Source organism: Bos javanicus, chromosome 13 (assembly GCF_032452875.1).
Source record: "Bos javanicus breed banteng chromosome 13, ARS-OSU_banteng_1.0, whole genome shotgun sequence".
Classification (NCBI taxonomy): domain Eukaryota; kingdom Metazoa; phylum Chordata; class Mammalia; order Artiodactyla; family Bovidae; genus Bos; species Bos javanicus.
In genome coordinates this window covers 58,540,108-58,563,488 of record NC_083880.1, presented here as the reverse complement: position 1 = coordinate 58,563,488, position 23,381 = coordinate 58,540,108, and the positions used below count along the sequence as shown (strand labels likewise).

Here is a 23,381-nt window from a genome sequence, read left to right as displayed (position 1 = left end):
AGTGGATTGCAATTTCTTCCTCCAGGGGATATTCCCAACCCAAGGATCAAACCCTGTCTCTTGCGTCTCCTGCATTGGCAGGTAGATTCTTTGCCACTCTGCCACCTGGGAAGCCCGTATCACTTATATGTCGAATATAGAAAAATGGTACAGATGAACGTACTGGCAAAGCAGAAACACAGTCACAGCTGTAGAGAGCAAACTTATGTGTACCACTGTGGGAAGACGAGTGGGACGAATTGGGAGACTGGGATGGACATACACACACTATGCATAAAATAGATAAATAATGAGAACCTACGGTTTAGCACAGGGAACTCTACTCAGTGATCTGTGGCGACCTCCATGGGAAGGAAATCTAAAAAAGAGTGGATATGTGTAGCGGTATAACTGATTCCCTTTACTGTATAATAGGAACTAACAACACTGTAAAGCAACTAAACTCCAATAAAAATTACGCGCACACAAAAAGACAGGTAAATCCTACAGTGGGGTTTCCCAGCCTTGGTACTACTGAGATTTGGGGGCTGGATAATTCTCTGCGGTGGGGCCTGTGCACTGCAGAATGTTTAGCAATATCCCTGGCCTCTGCCCACTAGAAACCAGTAGCACCATCACGGTCAAGTTGTGACAACCAAAAGCGTCTGCCGACACTGCCCAGTGTCTCCTGGGGAGCACAGAACCATGCCTGGCTGAGAACAGCTGACCTATATAGGTTTGAGGATGGATGGCTATTTTTGCAATTATTGCCGAGCAGAAATAATGAAACTGGAACAGTATCTATAATATGCACCCATTTTTATAGCAAAAACAAGGATAAAAATCAAATTGTTCATGATGACTACTATGAAAGAAGGCATCTATCCTTTATACTTTTTGTATTTCTATGTTGGTTGCATTTTTTATAACACAAACGGACAGCTTTAGTTTCACCAATCCTAATTTACATACGAAAGAGACCGGGGCGCGTGCGCTTGTGTGTGTGTGAGTTTCCGAACATGGTGACAACGTGACTCTGGCTTGCCCTCGCCACTCGGGAGTCACCGTGTGCTCCTTGGAAACCAGCAGTGTTTCTCTCAATTACTGATTTTCAAGAGCCTGGTGTTTCCCAACATGAGCTCAGAGGGGCTTGGGGGCAGCGCCAGGAGAGGGGATGCGAAGGGGGCTTGGTCTCCAAGCCTCTCTGACAAAGAGCTCCGCTCTGAATTGGCCCACAATGCGGCCGGGATTGAGCCACTTCTCAATAGCTCCTCCATCAAAACGGCGGCCGCGTGCTGGGGGCCTTCGGGGTCGGCGGGACCGGTTTGGTCAGGATGGGTCTCAGCGCCAGCTGGGGGTGCCCGTTTCCATTAGGACCACGAACAGCCCAGCTATTCTAGGTCTCATCCAGGGCAGAGGCAGGAGATGCAATGATGGTCAAGGTCACATGGCAGGAGAGGCCGGAGAAACTGCGAGGGCAGAATGGGTTCTCCTGCACCCCTGGGCTCTCTGGAACGGAATCGGATTCGGCAAACACCAGGAGCAGGGTGAGCAGAAGCCCTGGAGCTGGCTGCCTGGGCCCAAACCCCAGATCCACCCGTGGCCAGACGTGTGACCTAAGGACGTGGCTAAATTCCTTATCAAGTGCCCAGTACATGTCAAGTAGCCCATAAGCATCAGCTGTTATCCACAAGGACTTGCATGACTCTCCTGGGACCCGGGCCTCCCACTTTTCACGACAATTGCCTCCTGACAGCCTGCACGGTCCTCTCGGCCCGGCAGCATCTCAGCTGCCCTCTGAGCAGAACCTCTGCTTCCCTCTGGCAGGGCCTTTGCCCAGGCTGATCCACCTGCCCGGGACACCTTCTCGCCTCCTATTCCTCCTAATCCAGCTTCTGATCCCAGGTCCAACTGCCCCTGCGGCCACTTCCTTCTCTGGCTTTCTCTGGCAGTTGTAAGCTCTCCCATGTAACTGGAGGCTTCTTTTGTAAACAGCACCCAGCTTATCTGCTATGACTTCCAGGAAAATGCATGTCATGACTTAGCCATCCCTTGGTCTGCGTCTTACTGTCACTGTCCATCTGCCCATCAGCATGAGGTCTCCTTGCCCTGCAGCCTCCCCACAGCCAGCATGAGACTGGCAAGCAGGAGCCTTTCTGCCCAGTCTTTGAAGGACTCCTCTTCAACCCTCAAAGCCCAGCTATGGTTACTCCAGAGCAACTTTTACATACTATTACAGTGCCGAACCCTGGCCATCACCATGTGGGACTCCCAGCTCCAAGGAAGGAGGCTATCCCCTTTACTGGTCTCTCTCTGGTATCTGGCCTATCCTGGTGCTCAGGCAGCAAAGAAACTTGCATTGGTCAACACACAGTCAGGCAAGCAGCCAGAAGCCTGGAACATCCAGAGCAGTGCAGGGGCTCGAGATGTAGACCTACAGTGGGGGGCTGGTGCTAAGATCAGCCAACAAGGAGTGGCAGTTCTCACCTGCCTTCCCAAATCCTCTGCTTGGAGCAGAAGGATACCTTGTATTACGCACTGAATCTGTCTCCCCACCCAATCCCATATAATACATTCAAGCCATAACTTCCAAATGTGGCTGTATTTGGAGATGGGGCCTCCAAGTAAGTGATTAAGGATAACTGGGGTCACAAGGGTGGAGCCCTGGTCCTATAGGATTAGTGTCCTTATGAAAAGAGACATCAAAGGGAATTCACTGGTACTTCAGCGGTTAGGACTCGGAGCTTTCACTGCTGGGGCCTGGGTTTAATCCCCAAGTTTGAGCAAGCTCCGGGAATTAGTGATGAACAAGGAGGCCTGGTATACTGCAGTCCATGGGGTTGCAAAGAGTCAGACATGACTGAGTGACTGAACTGTGAACTGCACTGGGGAACTAAGATCCTGCAAGTTGCAGAATGTGGCCAACAGAAAAAAAAAAAAGGAAGAGAGACCACAGAGCTCACTTTCTCTGCACACATGCCAAGGAAAGCCCATCTGAGGACATAGCAAGAAGGCAGCCATGTATGCCTGAGGAAGAGCCCTCACTGGCACCCTGAGCTTAGACATGAGCTCACTAACTAATAGTAGGAACTGATGTAGGGAGACTGGCTGGCTGCAAGCTGTGGAAGTGGCAAACCTGCCCTGCGTGGGGGGCAGATGGCTGGGGGGTGGGGGGTGGGTCTGTGGAGACACAAATGTACCTGTGGGGATAGCAGCAGCCTGCCCACAAGCCCATGCATGACGCCCAGGGCCTCTGTGATCTTATTTTCCACGAGGGATGTTCTTTTCTGTGGTCTACTTCCAACCTCAGGAACTCTGCTGTCCCACACGATCATTCTAGGAGCGCATTCACCAAGCATCTGCTATGTGCTGGGCCCAGACCCTGAGAGCTGAGGTTTCCCAGGGTGATAAATAAATCCTGCTCTCCACAGCAAAAGGGTTCAGACCTGTGCTGCCAGAAACCTGGCTAAATTTATTTCTGGTACAGATAACTGATGGTCTGGACTCTCCCAAGGCCATTCATTCTAACAACACACCTACAACAGGCATGGCCCCAGCTCCCAGGGCTTCCCAGGTCTGAGCTGTCATCTCACGGACCTTTCCCAGCAGCTCCAGGGTTGGGGGGCTTAGTCCTGTGGCACTCTTGTCACACGGACAGGGAACCTGAGATTTGGAATTCACACAGATCTCTTCGTGGGGCCTGGTATCCTAACTGCTGTCCTCTGGACCAGAAACTCAACACAAAGCCGCAGCACAAACCACCACCTCCCGGCAGCCCCAGCTGAAGTGGTCCCTCACTCTGGCTCACTTCCTCTGGTCTCGTAGCAAGAGCAGCAGCCGGCAAAGGCCGATCCACCAGGGGCCAGACTGGACCACAAAGTGACACACGCACCACATGCTGGCCAGGGAGGTAGGATGGCTCATCGCCTGGACGTGGGATGGAGGTCCAAGGGAGCGTCCGGACCCAGGGGGAGAGTTTATTTATAGGCTTGGGGGGTTGGGTGGGGGCTCTAGGAACCAAGGAGGGATATACTGACAGTTGGCCACTGCATGGACCCCCTGGCTGAGAGGAGCTCAGGTTGCGGGGGTGACTGCACCCCTGCAGAACCCCGCCCCCCACACTCCAGCAGGTGGAAGTATTAGCGTCTGTCTCTGCCTCTCTCCAAGGGCCCACAGGTCAGGGTTTGTCTGAGGGTGTCTGTGCATCTGTTTCCCACTGTTGACTTCCTGTGTCCATATGTCCTTCTCTTTGAGCTCTCTGTCTTTCTGAGGGTCTTCTGTGGGTGCATGTGTGCACGTGTGTTTCTGTGTGTGTTTAAGATTGTCTGGTGTCTAAATCTGTCCAGTCTTTCCCTGTGGTGCTCATGAATCCCTTCCTCTTTCCTTTTTGGATGATGAACGAAGCAAATCCCCAGAGGGCAGTGACAAGCCTCCCAGACGCCAGACGCCTCCCCAAAAGCGGTTTGCCGCTCCATGGTCTCCACCCCACGGGTGAGGCTACTCCAGCCCTTGTATCATTTCCTCTTGAACATCTTCCAGCAGCAGAGAAATCCCAAACAATGGGAAGAACAAGGTTCTCTGAGGGACGCAGAGGCTCAAGGTAGGACTGAGATGTGGACCAGCAGGGCAGTGGGAGGCAAGCGGCCTGGTTTCAGACTTGAGTCCAGACGTCCCACCTCCTGTGTGTGTGACCTTGGCCCCCTGCTCTGCTTCCCTATCGTAAAGCACGGATCAGTAACAGCGTCACCTGCCAGGATGACTGAGGACTACCTGAGCCAGTGTTCATGGGGTTCTCAAGGCAAGCATACTGAAGCAGTTAGCCACTCCCTTCTCCAGTGGACCATGTTTTGTCAGCAAATTCTGACATTTTGAGCAAACTCCAGGAGATGGTGAAGGACAGGGAAGTCTGGTGTGCTACAATCCATGGGGTCACAAAGAGTCAGACATGACTTAGCGACTGAACAACAACAACACTAGCACCTCAGAGAGGCCTCCCAGTGGCCCCACCCCAAACATACTCACCTCTCACCTCACTCTGTATCTCCCGATGGCCAGTCTTGGCCACGAGGGGCAATGCAGTGTATGTTAGGAGCCTGGATTGTCTGCTCTTTCCCACAGGGCTTCCCAGGTGGCTCAGTGGTAAAAAATCTGCCTGCCAATGCAGGAGACGTGGGTTAGACCCCTGGGTCAGGAGGATCCCCTGAAGAAGGGAATGGAAACCCACCCCAGTATTCTTGCCTGGAGAATCCCATGGACAGGGGAGTGTGGCGGGCTACAGTCCATCCAACTCTGCAACCCCATGGACTGTAGCCCGCCACACTTCCCTGTCCATGGGACTGCAGAGTCAGATATGACTGGGCACACACACATGCACCATGGCTCTAGGGGCAAAGGACAGTCCCTCCCTGGTCTGCTCGAGGACAGTAATGCAGCTGCAGAGTGCCCAGTGTGTAGGACAGCGCCTGATAAGAGTAACTGTCTTTATTGACGTGCCTGCCTGCTGACTGCTGATCTCACCTCAGCAGCAGGAAAGCTCCACGCAAAGACCCTTGTTTATCTCGTTCTCACTGAATCCCTGGAGGGCAACACCATGCTTGGCACAATATGCTGCCTTCAATTAATAATTGAAGGAGGAAGGAATTCACGTCCAAGGTCCACTCTCCAGGACTCACATCTCTCTCCCAGAGGCCAGGGGATAGATGGGTGTTGATGAAACGTGGAAGGTCTTTTCAGAAAACGAAATCTGCAACTACCATATGACCCAGCAATTACGCTCCCGGGCTTTTAGCCCAGAGAAACGGAAACTTATGTTCACACAAAAACCTGTGCGTGAATGTTCATGGGGTCTTTATTTGTCTCAGCCCCAACCTGGAAGCAGCCCAGATGCTCCTGGGCAGGTGAATGGTCAAACTTACCCTGGGTATCTCCGTGGCACAGAAACAACAGAAAGGAATGAACTATTGATACATCGAATGACCTGGGTAGATCTTTAGAGTCATGCCAAGTGGGAAAAAAACCCATCTCAAAAGGTTACATACGGTATGATTCCATTTATATAACAGTCTCAAAATGAAAAAATTATAGAGATGAACAGATTACTGGTTGCCAGTGGTTCATCTGATAAAATTGCATAGAACTGAGCATGCACACAGGCATCCACAAATGCACGCACACACATGCTCACTCACTCGGATGAATGAATGTACACGGGGGGAACTGGAACAAGGTCAGTGCATGTCAATTCCTGGTTGGGATACTGAACTATCACTATGGAAGACGTCAGCACCGGGAGAAGCCGGACGATACACGTAAGAGTTCTCCCTGTATCATTACTCACAACTGCATGCGAATCTACAGTTATCTCAAAAAGTTTAAAAAGAAAAGTGAGGCCGTATTGGGGCCCCGTCCGGTAGAGGGCAACACCAGCTACTTCAAGCCACCCCTGGGGTGTGCACAGCCCAGGCCTGGTGCTGGGCGAGTGGTTTACTTGTGGATGGGGGGTTAGGAGCCGAAACAGAAGCCGCTCCCCCTACCCCGCCAGCCTCCCTCCGTCTCCCGCTCACAGCATCTGCCATCTGGCTGTTGCAGCCAGCCAAACGAAACCATCTCTCGGCTGTCATCTTTCAACTTGCAGGTCTGGCTCCCAGGTTTGAAGATTAAATTCTAAACATGCCATTTAAAATTTAGAAACGAAGAAAGAAGATTTTAAGTAACCTCTAAGCCCTGTCTTCCCCCCAGCAAAGAGCAAAGCACCTCCTACTTCTTTCCCAAAGGGAGGGAGAGCAGCTGGAGTTCCCCCAAAGTATCACCACATCCCCAATACAACCCAGGACCCCAATTCTGCAGGTCAAAGTGTCACATGTCCCCAAAGTAAAGAAGCACCGCTAAGTGTCAATGTGTTGCCAAGGACGAAGTACCTGCAAGCTCTGCTGCCAGTCACCACCTCAGGCACAGAGCAGTCAGGAACTACAGGGGTCTGTGAACAACAGACCAGGGCATCTTGGGAGACACCTGAGTGTCCTCTCAAATACTGTTCACCTGTCTTCTCTGGAAACTTGGACTGGATCTGGAGTTGACCTGTCATGAGCGCTGGTCCCTCTTCACCTGGGGTTCAGTCCAGCCCTGTGGTAGTTCTGGAAAAGCTAGAACACTCCAGTATTCTCACCTGGAAATTTCCATGGACAGAGAATTCTGGCAGGCTATAGTCCATGGGTCTGAGTACCCAATATTTAAACTAATTATGATGACAGGGAGAGGAAGGGGTGGACACCTAAGTGGTTCAGAGAACCTTGCAGCGATGGGGGTCATGAATGAGGCTGGCTGAAAACAAACCTACGAGATGCTGGGCCTCTGGGGGAGGCAGCAGCTTGGAAACCCCCAATATGGTCAGACACAGAAACGACAGACCACAGAGGGAGGAGGGTTACTCAGAGTCACATAGCTACCTGGGCAAAGCTGGGGGTGGGGCCAGCATAGGCTTACCAGTCCCTTAGATATCAGCTGCCCACACTGGCATACCTGGCTGGGGTCAGCACGATGCACCACTCCAGAGAATAAGGGACATGATCTTGCCTGTCTTTCCATGAGCCTGCCTCATACTCACTGAAAGCCCCAAGGAAGCCTGGTGTGATGAATAAATGGTAGGCATGACTTCTGCCCATCAGACACACCAGTGGGGAGCATTTTAGCTTCTATGACTTGGCTGGGCTGTGCTATAAGCTTTAAGTGCAAGCTATCTATCATTCACCTATCTACCTACCTATCAATTAATTATCTATACGTATCTATCATTCATCTATCATGTCTATGCCTTTCAGTCATCTATCATCTATCTCTATTATTCATCTATCATCTATCTGTCTGTCCATCTGCCAATCAAGGCTCCCAAGCAGCCACATGTCCTCTGTCATCACCTACCTGGACAGATGCAGAGACCGCCAGCCTGCCCACAATCACACACTACCTTGAGGGCAGGCTCTGAGGGTAAAGGCAGTGGTTCTCACTGGGGATGATTCTGCCACCAAGGGACCTCTGACGATGCCTGCAGACACTCTGGTCTTCCCACCTGGAAGGGGTACTGATAGCATCACGGGGGGGAAGGAGCCAGGGATGCTGCTGAGTACCCCAAAGCACACAGGACAGCCCCTCAGAGGGATTATCCTGCCCAATGCTGCTAGTGCCGAGGTCCAGAGACTCTGGAGTCACAGTGCCTGGTACATAAAACCTGCTCCCTAAACAGCAGTCAGGCAGCACAAGAGTCCTCGTTTAGGCTCAGCATGAAGACAGTGGCAAGGACGCGAGTTACACGTGGCTGGTTTAAGGACTAACAACAGCTCAGTCTGTAAATGTGATGTGAAAATAGACAAATGATGGAAAAGCCCTTGCTCAATGAACACCTGGATTATACGTTTCTGAGGGTTAGAGATGGAGCAACTCCCTCTTGTCCTAGGCACACAGTAGGTGCTTCATAAACGCTTGTAAAAGATGCATGTGTGCTCAGGTGTGGCCGACTCTTTGTGATCCCATGGGGTTCTCCAGGCAAGAATACTGGAGCGGGTTGCCATGTTCTCCTCCAGGGATCGAACCCACATCACCTGCACTGGCAGGCAGATTCTTTACCACTGAGCCACCTGGGAAGCCCTGTGAAAGAGTACATGAGTGAGCATGAGAGAAAGCAGCCCGTGTTGTTTCCAGGCTCTTCTCTGGAGGATGGAGAATGAACCAACTATATGTGGGGCCTGTATCAGTGATAAAAAGGATCTCTAGATGAGATGTCAACCCGTAGGAAAACCAGGGTTTCTGACAACGTCTGGCTTCTGCCTTTTACACAAACAGCAGTCACTATCTGAGAGCCCTTTTACCCAAACACAGAGAGACTGTAAGCCCCGGTGCCTCTAAGAAACCCAGTGTCTTCACTCAGTCTTGACAGAGCGCTGCAATGCCCCGGGTGGCCTGGGGTATAGCCTTCAGATGTAAAGCAGGGGCCCCTGATGGCTGGGGAACTCGGCATGGCCATCTTCCTGGCCAGTCTTCCTGAGCCTTGAGTTCCTACTCATCCATCCCAGGTTCTACCACCAATGGGGTGAGGCTGTGTCCAGGCCTACAACAAAGTGTGCCATGATCGATTAGTGATGTCTGCCCCTGGCAGGACACACAAGAGACGCTGGTTCCAACTTCTGGTGGTTACAAGAAACGCTGCCTCACTGGGATCTACTATGCCCTCCAAACCTGCTGCCTACCTGAGACCCAAAGGGCACCCTGACCCTGGCATGGGTCTCCTTCCTGCCAGGGCAGTAAGGGGCAGTGGGCAAGCTGCCCTGAGCCTCTAATTCTAGACTCTACAATTTGCAGGTGAACATAAGTTTTTTTTTTCTTCTTCTTTTCTTCTTCATCCTATAGAACGGCATCATTTGTGGCTTTCCCAGGTGAATCAGAAACTTCCCTACCTTTTAGTCAATCCTTGTTTTACAGAGCAAGGACTAAACCCTGATTCCTCCCTGATCCAGGTTTCACAGCCAGAAGATCCCCATGCCCTCACCATCACCCTTTCCCTGAGATTCTCTGCTCCACGTCTTTCCATTGCTGGCTGGGTCCACCCTTCAAGTCCCAGCACACATGTCAGCCTCTCTGAGAGGCCTTTCAACTCCCGTCCAGCACAACCTCTGGCATGGTCATGTGACCCTGTTTTAGTTCCTTCCTGGCATTACCACTGAAATAACTACTTTCTGCTCTCCCACTAGAGCCTGAGCTCCGTTGAGCATTGGCACAGACGCTTTTCAGTCACCACTGTCCATCTATAGCTGCCTCAGGGGCACACACAGTAGGAGCTCAACCATCTGATGGATGAACGCACAGTGTTCAGTGCCCCAGACACTGGGGTTGCCCCCCACCTCCCTCCACAAGCCGCATGGACACAGGCACCAGGCTATGTTTGGCTGGGAGTAATGGTATGTGGAAGGCTGAAGTTGGGAATGAATGCTTGAGTAGAGTCTGAACAATCTGGGTCATTTCTGGAACCAGCCCCAGAGCCAGGGGACCAGCTCCACCATCAATTTACCACCTGACCTTGGGCAAGCTGCTTCTCTCTGAGCCTCAGTGTTCGCATCCATAGAATGGGGAACGGACACCCATGTTTCCTTACAAACCTAAGCACGAACTCCCCACTGGTACGAGGTCCAGATCCAAGGTCTTCATATTAATGCCAGTTGCTTGCCCAGATGGGTCCCCCAAGACCAGCCTCCAACTGCCCCTTCTGACAAAGAGCTGCAAACAGCAACAGCAAAATGGGGTTCCTTAGCAAACAGCCCACTCTGAGAAGACCCAATGATGGGGTGAAGTACAGCTGCTGTGCCACGCTGGCATCCCCCCATCCTGCATTAAAAAAAAAAAATTCCTTACAAAGTACCCACTGCCTACAAGAGTCAGTGTTGCCAGTCGCCAGGAGAAACCAACTTCTGGAGGAAGAAAAGTTCAATTGACGAGCTATAAATATTTCTGTTCAATTCTGCTGGGGAGCTGGGCTCTCTGGCTGAGCAGGCCCCACTGAAAAGAAAGGCGGCCCACCAGATTTGTTTCGAATTATGAAAATAGATGTTGTCTCCCAGCCACATCTGTTTTGCCTGACAAATGAGCAGCGATTCGCGTCCTAAATAAAGCCGCGCACCAAAGCAGTCTTGAAATTCCAGCTTCCCCAAGAAAAAGAAAAAAAAAAAAAAGGCCAGGCCTCCCAGATTTGAGACTCCGACACGAGACTTTTTTCAATCTCGTCTCTCAAGCTGCAGGCTCTTGGGGCGTCTGAGCCACGCGCACATCCTTAAACTCGGCTTTCAAAGCTCACATCTCCCAGTGTGAACAGAAGCTGCTTATATTAGAGGGAATGGGGTTCCCGCTGTTCTTTAAAAAGAAAAAGAAGACCAGGAGACATATGATCAAGTACAGAAATGCAACAAAAAAAGTCCCCCCAAACTCAAGCCAAGAGTGCATTTTTGATGTGCTGGAAAAGGCCAATTTTTGGAGCGTACATCAATAGCGGGGGCACTCGTTTCTCTATGCCACGCTGGCTTGGTGACTGGGTTAATATCATCATTTTCCTTTAATTACTCCAAGACAGACCCAATTAAGTGCAGACATGTCTGCCAGCCCAAGGATCCGATATTTAATAGCCCATCCTTCTTTAAGGACCATCCCTGCTCAGAAGCTTGGTAAGGGGAGTGGGGCCAGCAGTGTGCTCGCAGGCAGTACAGACTGGTGATACTGTTCTGGGCTCTCTCTCTTATTTTTAAGAGGCCCCTGACCTTCCTTTTGGATCGTTCTCCTTCAAGATGGATGTTATAGTAATGTGGGAGCAGGTAGAGACCCCAGTGACTGTATAACTAAAAATATTACAGTTCAGCCGCAAATCAGAACTTACAGATCGGGACTCAGAGACTTGCAGGGTGAGGTGACACACAGGACAGATGGCCCTCTTGTTCCCCTTCGGCACTCAGTTCACCTGCCCCCACAAGGCCGGTAATAAACCAGTGCCAGGCACAAAGGGAGATGCCGTGTCACGGGCCACTCCTGCCTGTGGGTTCTGTCTGTTTGGGGGAAGAAATAAAAGGATTGGGCCAAGAAGCCAGATCTCCCATCTCTTGCAGATGAAATGTCCAGGCCCACCCACCGCCCCCTCCCCAACCTGCCCAAAGAAGTAGATCGATGTGCTGGATCTGCTTGGCCTGGCAAAAATGAGATGCAGTTTAGGGATCCCAGGGGACATCTGGTCGGCTGGCCGGCCCCAGCCCCCTCCTTTTGTGCCCCCTACATGTAAAACCCAGAGGGCAGATTGATGAGTGCGGGGTGGAGAGTGAAAATTTACAGCTTGGCAGCCAGGTCAACAGTGATGACAATAGTTCTGGAGGTGGGGGGAGTTGGGTTTGGATGGGGGAGGGGCGGGAGGCAGGGCAGCGGGCTCTCCATCCAGCAGCTCCCACTCTAGAGGGGAGCTCTGGAGTCTGCCTCCCTCCCAGCCTAACTTTCAGCTGGATGGCAGTTACACTCCATTTCCTAACTCCTGGGCCTTGTGGCTGCCCCAAAGGGGAGGAGCGCTTGAGAAGACTCCTCAAAACACACCCCAACTTGCACTGCAGGGTTAGGAAACCAGAGCGGCCACTTGCAAACCACTGGCAGGACAATGTCTGTTTGCAGGTTCAGGTCCTACAGGGCTGGCGATTGGCGTCTGGGGGCCCAAGACCCTCCGCTTCACAGGCTGCCCCCACTTCACTGAGGCAACAATCACCTAGTCACTATGGCAACGAGGTTAATGCATGCATCTATTTCGAATAACTAAAACCCGGGACCCCACTCAAGTTGCCCTGATATTAATGTTTTCATCCTCAAAAAGCTAACCTCTGGTGTTTCATTAGTCTGTATGTGCCACCAAAAAAAAAAAAAAGAATGCAAAAGAGTGATAAGAAGTGGGGGAAGTTGTAGGGAGGGGGTGGGAGGGGTCTCCGCTCACTCTTCAGAGAGGAGAAAACCTGGATGTCACTTTCTCTCTTTTTTTGGTGATGGTATAAAATTAGCACAGTCAAGTAAATGTGTTATAAACACAAAGACGCTGCCAGAAGGCGAAGTGCCTTAATTTAAGAGAGGGAAGATGGCGGAAGAAGAAGGTTCTGGGCAGAGGGGGGTGAGGAGGAGGGTGAGGGGGGGGGGTGGGGGGTAGGAGAGAGAAGGTCGGTCAGATGGTGGGAGGGGTGGCGTCTACAACCTTCCTACTCAGCGTCCCGTAACCAGAGGGAAAAGCCATTCCCCCCCCCCCCCCCCCCACCCCGGGAGCGCACATCTGCAGGGCGTCTAGACGGTCATAAAGAGGACAATTAAAGAAAGAAAAAAGCTGCAAGCCCCAGTCACCCCTCGCCTCCTCCTCTCCAGGGCACCCGACTGCAGCCCGCTCACTGCCCAAACAGGCGAAAAATTATAAAAACAAGAAAAGCCAGCGTGGGCGAGGGGGAGGCTAGGGCGAGTGGGGTGGGGGGAAAGGGGGGAGTCTGGGCCGAAAACAGTTTATGAGCAAGTGTTTTGAAATTCTGCTTTAAATAAGCCGGTAAATGAATTCAACCTTGTCAGATCTCTCTCCCTCACGCAGACCAAATATCCCGCTGGCGTGCTGTCTAGACACAGATAACAAAGGACTTTTTACGGCGCCCAGAGACGCGCTGACAAAGTCGCCATTTAAAGATGCAGTGTTGCTTTCTCCGTCGAAACCATTTGTCAGATGGACTTCAATGGAAATGCTAAGTTAACGGTCTGGTTCGGGGTCTGCGGGTGGACGGGGCGGGGAGCGGGGTCAGGCTGCCCCAGGAGAAATAGAAAACGCATCCTGTCTGATTGGGCCGTCCTCCAGGTTGCGCAGAAAAGAGGACTGTTTGACAGTCCGCGGCCCGCTGGCAAACGATTCTCGATCTTGTTTGAAGGAGCCGGCTGCTAAAATCTGTCTACACCCAGGCTGGGCAGATTCTGTGCGCTGGAAGGGTGGCAGAAACACGGGGTAACGTGGAAATGCCCAGGTGGGGCTGGGGGGCCGGAGGCGGTGGGATGAGAGCCTGTCTCCACCCGCCTCTGGGGGACACTGAGAAGAAGTAGGGGGAGCGGGGATCTGGAGCACTTCTGACTGCGCTGTGCAGGTGCGCCTTTGCCCCACCGCAGAGTCAGGCAAAGGCAAAACGTCCTCCCTTCCCATGCTGGGACGGGGATGGGGGTGGGGTAGCCACAGGGGCGCATGCCCGGCACACAGGGTACTCCAAACACCTCCAAAAGCCAGGGGACGTGTTTCTACTCGGCCAGCCTGCGTCAGAGAGAGGAGACACCGCACCTGAGGTCTTGGGCCCCCGCCCAGGGTGTGGGCAGGACCTGGGGGGGCCTGATGTGGGGTGGGGGGGGTCCCCAACATGGGGTGTCTGGTCTCTTCCATTCAGATTTGCCAACTTCTAGAGGAAGGCCTGGCGCCTGCTGGGAGCCCAACAAAGAGTCATTCTTTCCATCAACCCTCACTGCCTTCTCTGCCAGGGTGCTGGGGTTCTGGTCTCTTTGAGCCTCAGTCTCCCCACCTCTGAAAGGGGGTCCTGGCCACCTGACCCGAAGGGCCGTCCTGAGTATTAAATGCCCCCACCACTGGCCCCACACCCTGCAGGCCCACTCTCTGGTCTGGGTCTCACTGCCCTCACCTGGGAAGTGGGTACAGCCTTACTCGTAGGCAGAGAGGGGGAGGCAGTGGGAACACACAGAATACCACCAGGATCGGGGGTCCCACAGTCTATACCATCCACTGGGAGGACAGTGTGCAGATGACATAAAGCCTCAGTGGCCTCCCCTGCTGGTACTTACAGGGACCCCAATCCACTCAAATAAAGGAGGGGGGTGTTGATTGTGGGCTACATGTCAGAGGACTCATGACAAGCACTTCCCCCTGTTCTGTTTTTGGTTTCCAGACTCATCTTTAATAACTGCTTTTAAGAGGCTGCTTCTAATCTCTGCTCTTCCCACAGCGAACAGCCCACGGGCTCCGCCGACTGTGGGCAGAACCCCTGGTTTCACCCAGACACACGGATGTGAAGGTTCTGGAAGACACCCACTGCTGTGGGGGATACGACGCTGGGGTTTAGAACAGTGTTCTCTCTGGTCAAGAGTTCAACCAGAGCAACAGGAAATGGGAGCCCATGGTCTCCTGTGCCCAGGGCAGGGCCAGCGCTTGGTCAGCACTGCTGTCTAACAGCTGGACTCCAAGGCTATTGACGATGTGACTTGGCCGGGTGACCTATGCAGGACTAGAGAGAACCCAGACGCTTCCTGCACTTGTGAGTTCCTCCTACACACACCTGCTGCCAGTCTCATCCCGCAACCACAGCAGACATTACTAATCAATGAGTGCGCTTCCCCCCCAACCCCTACCCCCAGCCCAGGCCTGGGGAGATTCCTGTCCCCAGAGTCCCAGGAAGTTAAGTGAAACATTTTTCTGCAAACTCTTCTCCAAACATAGATGTAGGGAGTCTTTGAAAGGAAATGATAAAACATGGGGAGTAACTAGAAGTCCTGAAGGACAAGGTCTAGGGAGCTGGGAGGACCACTGATGGACTGACCCCAGGGATTATCACAAACACCCAGACACATCTCTCCGAACCTTTGCCCACACAGGCCCCTGCTGTGTGGGCTCCTGCCTCTCCATCCCGTTCCACTTTCCCAGACACATCTCAGACCCTCAGGGCCTCCCAGATGGCTCCTGAGAAGGAGCAGTTCTTCCCATGAGTGGAGGAAAGTGTCCAAGGGAAAGAAGCCTAGTTCCCCTCACCACGGCCACTGACCCTGACCATCCCAGGTCCTCTGTCCTTCTGTCTTGCTCTCAGCTGTGACCACCTCGAGGTCAAGCTGGTGGTCCAGGGCCTTCACCATAACCTTGACCCTGCCCTCCCTCCCCTTACACCAGGTCCAACTGCCGTCCCTGGTACCCTGGAACATGGCAGGACCACCTCTGCCCTGTCTCAACCCCATTCTCCACGCTGCAGCTGGAGATGGGTGTCCACTGGCCTCTGTTACCCCTCCCCCTCCAGCTCTAAACCCTTGCAGGCTCCCCATTACCCCAGCATCAATTCCAAACTCCCCTGAAACCTGGTGAGATCAGACCCCATCCTCCAAGCTCTAAGGGCCCCCGCTTCACCCCTCAGCTCCAGCCATCCTTGTGGCTTTGAAGGTCTCAAAGGCAACTCACAGGCTCTCTGACCTCTGCGGGAACTCTTCATCCCTGGGATGAAATCTTGCTTCTCCTTCTGCAAGGCTGCACCAACAGGTATTGTGGCTTGAATGGGTGATGGATACCGTGTGGCATCCCCATTCTAGGAGCTTCTCCCCAGCACAGCAGAGCTGGGAGGGGTCATTCAGAGCAAGCGACTGGCTGCATCACACAGCAAGTCCTTGGCAGGGCCCAGCCCCACTGGGGTGATTCTCATCCTGGGCACATCACCCCAAACCCAGCCCCTGGCTTCCCCAGCCACCCCCACCTCCCGATGCCATCCTGCACCCTAAGATGCTTCTCTTCATGACTGCCATGGCCTCTGCCCGGGTTGTCTACTGGCTCTGAATTCACCAGGGGGTTAGGAGGCTCTATCCCAAGACGAACAGCATCACAATTACCAAGGTCAAGAGGGATGGCACTCAGGGAGCTGAGTGGGTTAGCTGATGGGTTAGCTCATGTTTGCCCCAATTTACAGATGAGGCAGCTGAGGCTTTTAGTGCCTACAGACCTCACTAGTTAAGAACTAGGCCTAGAATTAGAGCTTCCAACTGTCTCTCTCCTTGGTCAGCGCCAGCTCCCAGGCAGAGACGCCCTGAGCTTCCTGTCACCAGTGGTCACAGACAAGGCGTCTTAGGGACATTTTGGTCTACTCCACCCCGGATGAAGCACCCAGACATGGGGAGAATACGGGGCAGACAGAGCCTGGAGGCTGGGGGATGTGGTAGGGACACATCTCTTCCCACAGGGTTTCTTGGGCTTGGGCTGGGCCAAGCGCTACCCTTGGGATCCGGCTGGCAGCCTGGCCCAGATCTCCTGGCATGGGCTGTGGGGTTTTATTTAGATGGTGTCCGCTGGGCAGCTCTGGGCACACAGGCCCAAGTGGGCGTAGCTCCATCAGGTTTCACGGCGCGTCTCCGCTGGGAGCAGCCTCCAGCATTACAAATCAGTGCGTGTTTTGCTGGGAGGCTGGTCACTGGCTGAGGAGGGGAGACAATGGGCTTCCTCCTCTGAAATGGGTGTCCCTTCACCCTTCCCCTCCCCTTTCTTCTCTGGGGGAAGATTCGGCCCAAGTCCCTTTCTCTGGGGCCTCTCTCCAACCCCTGACCCTCCAGAACAAAAGGGAGCGTGAGCGTCTAGACCGCCGGTCTGAACGTGAGAAGAGGGCATTGTATAACAGGGACGGAGGCCTGCCTCCCGGGTGGAAAGGTCGGGGCACAGCAGGGGCCGGGAGGGGTGTGTGAGGGCCCAACACCTCTGGGGTCCCCCCTGCCTGCCCTCCTGGGGGACAGGGATGTGGCCAGAGCTCAGTCCCGAGGATCCGGTTTGGGTGGCTGCCAAGGCTGGATGTGCCATCTCCAAATGAAATGCAGGGAATCCCTTGGCCCATCACTAAAAAACTAATTCACTCGAGGAACTAATTCACAGGAAGCCCTAGGAGCAGCACCTGAATGCAGGCACGTACAGAAATGTCAGGGGCTTCCCAGGTGGTTCAGTGGGTAAAGAATCTGCCTGCCAATGCAGACACACAAGCAGACACAAGTTCGATCCCTGGGTCAGGAAGATCCTCTGGAGGAAGGCATGGCACCCACTGCAGTATTCTCACCTGGAAAATACCATGGACAGAGGAGCCCGGTGGGCTACAGCCTGCAGGGTTGCAAAGAGTTAGACATGACCAAAGTGACTGAGCCTGTAAACACATGCACACAAAAGTCAGCTGTTTATCATGACCAGTTTAGAAGCTTCAAGTGCGTTCCGGGCTGAGGTGACCAGGCTGGGTTAGCAGGGACCCTGGAGGTGAGGAGTGTCTTCCTGCATCTGGAAGAACTTGCTTCGAGTAGCGGAGGGGATGTGTTCTTGGACATCTGGGCGGCAAACACTGGCTGTGTGACTCTACCTTCCTACTCACCCTCTCTGGGCCTCTAGGACACCTTTGTAAAAAGAGGCTAGAGTAAGATCTGTGGTTTCTCAGACTATGTTTTACCAGGAAGACCTCTGCTTTAATAGAAGTCTGACTCAGGAGCTTTGATCTATCGAATGGATGCAGAGGCAGCACTGCTTGGCCAATGTGAGGCCTGGAGGTAAGAGACTGTACAACCACCCCCCATAGCAACTGGGGTCCATCAGACACCCTCTTCATTCTGGGCACTGGCCCAGCCTCTCCAATGGGCATCAGCCCGTTTGAGACGTAAAGGCACAGGCTGCTACCCAGGCAGCCAGGATGAGCAGGAGGTCCCCACGGCAGTCTCAGACTCCACGTCTCAGGGAGGAGACAGGGCACCCAGAGGGGACGTCTCCCTCCCCCTCCCCAAAACTGCTGGGGCGTGGTGGGGGCCCTGCACCCATCTCTCCAGCCACTGCTATCCCCGCTTTATCAGCCTGCACTGCAGGTGCCTGGAGACAGGCCTGTGGAACAAACTAATCTCCATGTGACGAGGCTGTGAGCATTTAGACGTCTGTCTCTGTCATTTATCAAATTCTTTGAATTTTTCTCAAATAAGGAGCATGTATCACTTTTTTTCTATCAGAAGAATCAGGCTATTTTCACTGTGAAATTATCATTATCTCTTTAGGGCGGGTAAACATTGCTTTGGGCATTCCAAGAGGTCTTCATGGAAAGGCAGAAGCCTGAAAAGCAAGCACATGGCTGGGCTAGCCGGTAACTCCTCTGCTGGGCCTCTGTCCTAGGAAATGCTCAGAGAGGGCACAAGGGCTTCAAGGCCAGTCCTGACCCACCACAAACCCTGGGGGTGGGCCCTGGACGCCGGCATTGCTGGGGACCCTGCTCATCAGAATCCAAGACCATGGGGTTTCGAATCTGTATCTCCTACAAGAAAACATAAAAATTCTGACTCCGGGCACACCCCCAGTTTCCAGATCAGCGCCCCAGTGGGCAAGTCCAGAAGTTTCTGTTTTTCAGTTCCATGTCTGAGTTAAGAACCCATGCATCTGATAAAACGGGCTGCACTCGTCCTATGGGACACCCGCGTTTACAAGGCTGATGGAAAAGCAGAGGAAACAGAGAAAGCCAGTCCCAGCCTCCAGGCCCGCCTCTCCCCAGTCTCTTCCTGTGGGACTTGGGGAAAGCTGTTTCATGTTCACTGGTTCCCTTACTTCCTGTCTGCCCCACTCAAGTGGGGCTGCCTTCTCATGGCTGTGAACTTCTAGAGCATTAGACCCAGCACACAGTAGGTGCTCAGCGTGGCGCCTTGTGTGTGCGTGCTCTGTCACATCTGACTCTTTGCGACCCCACAGACTGTAGCCCGCCAGGCTCCTCTGTCCATGGGATTTTTCAGTAACTGTTCCCTTCTCCAGGGGATCTTCCTGACCCAGGGATCGAACCCAGGTCTCCTGCATTAGCAGGCACTTTCTTTACCAGCTGAGCCACGTGGGAAGTTAATGTGCTCAGTAAATGTGTTGAATTCACGAATGAAATACTGAGGCAAACTACCCATTAGTGAGGCTCCTACATGAGCACAAAATAATAGATGACACACCCACCCAGCCTTCCAGCACACCTGTTAGTTAGGATGGGCTGAGGGCTCCTTTCCTACACCCACAGAAGAGCTTTGAGTGGGGGGCTGGGCAGGGGCCTGGGGCAGGCTCTGAAGGGGAAGGGGCAGATTCACGGGGGTCAAGGTCCCCCACCGTGCCACAGGGCTGGGTCACCAGGGTCTCTTGGGAAGGATGGGACAAGGGTGAAGGAGGTGCCCGGGGAGCCCAGGTAAGCAAGGCAGGGTCTGCAGGGGGGCCCCCTGTTAGGCAGCAGCTCCCATTCCTCAGAACTCTTCTCCTGGCCCCTGGGGGGAGGGTAGAAGGAACTTTCCCCCGAAGAAAGCACTCGTCTGCAGTGGAAAATGGAATGGGTCAGAGTGGAGACTGGAAGATGCCAGCACCCTCAATCCCTCCCTGAGCAGGGAAGACACTGGCCTGAGGCTAGAGAGCAGGCTGAGGCCAGGTCCACAACTCCAGGTCTGGGTCTTGTCCACGACACACCTACCACAGGTGGCTCAGACCACCTCGCTGGTACCCAGCCTCAGTACTGATGCCACCCCCACTGTGCCTCTACTTCCTGTGGACAGCGGGGTGAAGAGAACCCTGAATGTGCCTGGGAGGGGCTGGTACCTCTAACCTTACGGGAGAAAACTTTCCCTGGGTAGAACGCCTACTCATGCCTCAAAGCCTTGTCTAACTTTCCCCACTACAGCCAAGGGCTTCCATGCCACTCCTTCCTCCCTTCTCATGGGCAGGTCCTAGGGTTCCCAAAGCCATCTCTCCCTCAATACTGGCCATGTCTTAACCATAGGAGAGGCCACATTGGTGGAGCATCTACAAGGCACCCATCACTCAGTTGAGCAGGTCTTCTCTCCCGAAGTCCTCACTATGACCCCATAACGTGGGTGGCTCTCACCACCCCCATTTTGCAGGGGAGGAAACAGAAGCTCAGAGAGCAGCCACCCCAAAGACATTCTCCTAAGCTTCAGAGGTCAGAACCTGGCTTTCTTCTTCTTGGATCTGGATCCTCTGCCCGCTCACTCCCTGCACGCCAGGCCTGGCCTCACAAGGACTCTGAAGGCTGCTCCCCTTCAATGCACATCAGATGTGCCCCTGGAACCACAGGGTGGGGCTGATACCCACGGGGCAGCCAGGATCAAGGGCCTGGTCCCTCCCCCAGAAGCCCCCCTCCTCTGCTCCTTCAGGGAAGCTGGGTGTCCATGTGGCCTAAGGCTGGAAAGAGATGGACACGGCCAGTCCTGGTCACAGAATTCCTCGAGGGCCGAGGCTGCCAGATGGAGAAGAGGCAGGACGGCTCTCCCACACTGGCAAGCACCACTGGCTTGAAACCCACTGACGGGGTGACCCATGGAAGCTGGAATCAGTCAGCCTGGAGTCTGGGGCCCCTCTGCCCACTGCCACCTCACCTGGACACTCTTCACAGTCGAGAGAAAGGGTAGAGCTCTGCGACCCCAGGCCACCCTGGACTGGCCAGGCCAGTCCCTCCTGGCGCTGAATGGCAAGGCTGACCAGATCCACAAGGACCATAACCATTCCCTGGCCAAGCCCATAGCCCACACAGATAAGTGTGGGAGCCAGACTGCTAGGGTTCAGGGCCCGGCCCACCACTCACCAGCCATGAGCCCTCAGGCCGCGCCCTCCCAGCTTCAGCCTGTGCGTGTCTGTACAAGGGACCTAGAGATCACAGTCCTGCCGGGGGCGTCGGGAGGACTCCACACTACAGCGCGAGCCCTGGCCCTCATTCTCTGGGACACAGTGCGGCTGCCTAAAAGCTCTTACTCATAGGACTAGTTTCCTGGCTTTCACACCTGATCACAATCAGCTCCTGATTTAGCCCCTGGCATGGGTTAAGGTCTCAGGGGAAGTGATCAGACCAAAATCTACCCAGAATCAAGGAGGTGGGACCAGGGGGTGCAAAGGCCAGACAGGCCCCCGGGGCAGTGGAACTACATTGGCCCAGCTCACCTGTGAGCAGGCCAGGGGCCGCTGAGCCTGCATTCCCACCCAGGGGCCAGGACCCATGGGTCTGACGCCTGCCACACGCCCAGGATCTTCCACATTCCAGCCAAGCTGCAATGCCTCTGTGGGCTGCAATAAAAATTCCTAGACAGGTAGTCAGGGAGGCGGCAGGCCCGGATGAGCAGAGGGCAGGGGAGCCGGGGCTGTGTGCTCCCACAAGTAAGGCCAGCGGGTTGAAAGAGCGGCCTCTTTGCCCTTTCCTCTCAGATCTTTCCGGCTGGCCCCAGGCCTGGGATCTGAGACTTGGAGTGCAGGGGCAGGAAGGTCCTTGAGTCTGAGGCTCTTTGGAAGGAAGCTTGGTTCTCCCCATCAGACCAGCTTCTCCAGTGGGGCCCACCAGGGAGCTGTGACACCGCCGAGACACTCAATACCAGCCTCAGAAGGGGTCTTCAAACAGCTCCCTCCACCATCTGTCACATGCTTTGACTGTTTTGAAAATAGTTGAAATGAACACAGCTCTGCCAACCCCCAAGTCAGACAGGCGGCAGGACTTCCTCCAATGCAGGGGCGTGACCCAGACATAATCAGGGGATGGTGGGGGCAGTGCAGCAGATGGCCGGTCAGGAGCCCATGCCCCCGTGTGAGGCCCAGGACGGAGCTGGGACCCATGGGACTCTGTACTTCCCTTATGCCTGCCTCTCCCCAAAGGCAAAAAGGTGCACTGGGCGCCTACACAATAAACCAGGTCTATTCTGCAAAATACCACATCATTCCAGGCACTGGAGGGCAATTAAGCTAGGGAGAATTTTTTTTTCTTTTACAAAGAAAGAACACAGAAATCTTGATTCCAACACATACAGAGATCCGAGGACACACAGCTGTGTGGAGCAGGTCATGGATGCCAGGGCAATGGGTTGGCTTCTCCCCACCTTCCTGAGCATAAAGCCAAAGCCTGTCACCTGCAGGAAGCTGCTTGGAGCTGTGTGTCTAGGGGAAGGATGGGGGCTTCCCCCTCCATCCATAACTCCATGCCCATGAACTATCCCCTTGGCTTCCCGCCTCTGACATGACCCTGCGACCTTGATTTCATTAGAACTGAGTTGACCCCGACCTTCAAACGGCCGGCTGACCCTAGTAGGGCAAAGAGCAAAGTGCTGTGAGCCTATAATTGCTTATTAAAGTCCCCTGAGGACTCCTTGCGAAGTGCACCTTAAACATCACTTCAACCAGCCTTTCTGAGCTTTGCCATTTCCAAATACCCTGTTACAGGAATTTACATTTCTTGATATTTAAAAAAAAGTAAATATTCAATCCCTTTGACTACGCAGCCTTGTTTTAAGCAACACTCATGAAATCAATGATGCACTTTGCTTGTCCCATCCTTCCTAATTTACATTCAACATCTTTTAACCTAAGGACATAACTATTAAATCTAAAATGCCCGTCCACATGCCATCTAAGGTTTTCTCACGGGCTGCCAGTCGGCTTTGGGTCTGTCAACTTCTCTGAACTTACAAAGTCAGGAGGTTATGACTCAAGTGGTGTCAAGGGGTCCCAGATCCAACTCAGCCAAGTATCCTCGTGTGTCCTTGGGCAAGTGATTCCTGTCCTCTGAGCCTCAGTCTGGCTGCCCATCTGAAAAACAGGTCTAGTAACAGCAGCTCCTGCAAAGCTGCAGGTAGCATGGTGCCTGGCATTCAGTAAATACCTATAAGTGAGCTGTGTGTTGTCACATGCAGCCCAGAGAGTCAGCACACTTACTAGCATCCCCATTTTACAGATGAAGAACTGAGGCCTGGGGAGTGACAGAGCCGTGATTCTAAACTGGCATTCTGTCTCTAAAGCTACTCGCGAGGGTCGTTTCCTTCTTCAGTAAACACTCGAGTCCAAGTGTCAAGGACCCCTTTTGCCAGCTCCACACTCTCCAATGAGGCATGCCCACACAGCTCTATCCCAAGGTCCAAGCTGTCCATCGGCGTCAGCCAGCAGGAACTCAGCCTCAGTGCTCTCTGCCTCTGAGTAACCACCTCCCCAGACATGATTCACACCTGTCTGGGGTCACCCACATCCTCATTCCTGGCAGAGGAATGCGGGCCAGGTGAAGCAGGCTGGAGGACTGGGCTCTGCGGCTGGTGCAGTCGTGCCAGGCAGCGGCAGAGGTATG

The 23,381-nt window shown here is 53.6% G+C and overlaps 1 protein-coding gene across 2 annotated transcripts in view; it reads right to left on the bottom strand.

Moving 5' to 3' along the window:
• Positions 1–23,381, bottom strand: part of PMEPA1 (prostate transmembrane protein, androgen induced 1) — a 56,499-nt gene that overhangs the window by 18,301 nt on the left and 14,817 nt on the right. The window lies entirely within an intron of this gene.